General features: G+C 35.3%; 1 protein-coding gene across 2 annotated transcripts in view; it reads right to left on the bottom strand.

Moving 5' to 3' along the window:
• ATP6V1A (ATPase H+ transporting V1 subunit A) overlaps window positions 1-2,493 on the bottom strand; it is a 62,814-nt gene that overhangs the window by 8,336 nt on the left and 51,985 nt on the right. The gene's annotated exons all lie outside the window — the stretch shown is intronic.

Here is a 2,493-nt window from a genome sequence, read left to right as displayed (position 1 = left end):
GTCATTGTTGTTTGGCGGGTCTGGGCTGGGGATTCGAACCCACCACCTTAGGTGTACGTGGCTGGCGCCTTAGCCGGTTGAGCTATAGGCGCCGAGCCGACCTCCTTGGTTTTTAAGGCTGAATAATATCCACTATATGTATGCTACATTGTTTATCCATTTATCCTTAGATAGACATTTGACTTACTTCTACTTTTGGCTATTACAAATAGTGCTGCTATGGACATGGGTGTGAAAGCAGATTGATGTTCTTTTCTTGAGATATTTCTTCACATCCTAGCGTAAGGCTTTCTATTTTAATTATCTAAATTCTTAAGTTTGTTTCACAGAAATCTATAAAGCTCTCAGCTAACTTTTTTAACACTGCATGTTGTTTAGAACGATGAAGTACATACTTATCTATTTTTTCTTTTCTTTTTAAATCCCTTTTATTCCCAGTCCTCTCTTCAACCACAGATAAACATTAAAATGTGTTTTATGTATATCCATTTGTTTATATAAATTCATGTAAAATGTTTTATTTTGTACCAGTGTTTTTAATTATATAAAGCATTCTTATTTGTGTCCCTGGTACTTTGTTGTTAGGATCCAGCCATGTTGTTGTGTGCCATGTGGTCTCTTACTTCCACCTCTTGTAGAACCCATTCTCTGTGGTGTGCGACTTCCCCACTTGACCTTCCACCTAAGATTTCCTCTCATTTCCTGCCACAAGTCAAAGGACCTGTTTAAGAAGTTCTTTGGAGATGAATTTCTAGAAGCAGAACTGCTAGGTCCCAGGGTATGCAAACAAGTCCTATCAGACTGCTGTTCACCATGACAGCACCAGGTGACACACCTACCAAGAGTACACCAGTTCCTCCATCCACAACTATAGCTTTCGAATTTTTGCCATTCTAACCAGTGTAACATGATATCTCATTGCTGTCTGAGCATTTTTGCACAGATCTGCCAGTCTTTTGGGTTTCCTCTTCTATAATCTGTTCTTTTCTTTGGCCATATTTCTCATGGGGTTCTAGGCTTCCTGTTAACTTATAGGAGATCTTTGCACATTTTGAATATTAGTCCCTCAGTTTTAGATGTTGTAAAGTTCCTCTCCCAAAGCCATTAGTCTATTACCTTTATCCATGATAGACACTTGTTGAATAAAAAGCCTTACTTTTAACTTCTTCTTGGTTTTGTTTTAATGCTTATGCTTGAGGGAAGGAGTTTAAGAAGTCCTTTTTCAACCCTAGATCACAAAGGTATTTTCTTAATGGTTGTTTTCTATGACCCTGAAACCTCTCCTACTTAATCCAATTTTAATTTTCTTCAAATAGTAAACAGTTTTCCATCTTTGACTAAAATAGTCTATACTTTGTTCACTGGATTTGTGGTATTATTTCTGCATTAACAATGATCCATGTGGTCCATGCAGTCATGAGTCTATACCTGTTCTGTTCCACTGTTCTATTTGTCTATTACTTCACTAAAACCACAATGTTTTTATTATCATGGTTCTATATTTCCCCTTATTCAACAGGAGGAAAGTTCCCTCTTTACTATTCTAAAGTTGTAAACCTTTGTGATATCCAATGAATTTTAGAATGATTACTGATTTGCTCAGAAAATTCACCTAGAAATCTGACTGGCATCACTTTGAATTTATGATCAAGAGAAATGGCATCTTTTAAATAAGTCATCCCATCTAAAAGCATGAACTATTTCTGTTTTCAGATCATCTTCTATTTCATTTATTAATGTAAAAGTGTCTTCAATCAGAGAAATTCATGTTTCTGATTAGTTCCTACACTCTAGGTTTTTTTGTTTTTGTTTCTGAGACAGAGTCTTGAACTGTCACCCAGACAAATAGGGTATTGTTTTTACTACCCTATTTGTTCTAATGAGCTAATACTTAATATTTTTCTGTTTTGTTTACATTCAAACAAAATGAGGCTATACTTTTCCTTTCTTGTATTGTCTTTCCCTTGCTTTGCAGGTCTTCTGTTTCTCCTCTTATATGACTACAGTACTCTCTGAATAATGACTAGACATCCTAAAAATGTTAGCTATCTAACAATACCATCCTTTGTTAGAAAAATGAGGTGACTCATTTAAGATATAATAGAAAGAACAGAATCAGACAGAAACTCTAAGAGTCCTGACTAGCACTGCATACTATCTAAGAAGTCATTCAATGTTGTGATGTAATTTGCCTAAATTTAATTATACCATCTTCTTTTGAAATATCAAGACACAGACACAAGAATGCAAGTCACTTGTTTAAGGTCCCATAGTTAATACCGAAGCAACTGGAATCCTATTCTTCTCTTACCCAGCCTCGTGCTCCTGCAAAAATGTACATGTGCAAATGCTAACTCTACTACTTCTCAGTTGTTTGGTGATGGGTATATTCCATTTCAAAAAATAAATCAAGCATTTCTTTCTTGCCTACAATATACCTAGGACCACACTAAATGTTATAAAGGACAAATCATTTCAACTAATTATAAAAAT

The sequence above is a fragment of the Otolemur garnettii genome, unplaced genomic scaffold (genome assembly GCF_000181295.1).
Source record: "Otolemur garnettii isolate 467f Iridium unplaced genomic scaffold, OtoGar3 scaffold00122, whole genome shotgun sequence".
Taxonomy (NCBI): domain Eukaryota; kingdom Metazoa; phylum Chordata; class Mammalia; order Primates; family Galagidae; genus Otolemur; species Otolemur garnettii.
The sequence above is the reverse complement of the archived record's forward strand: the minus strand, read 5'-3'. Positions and strand labels throughout refer to the sequence as shown.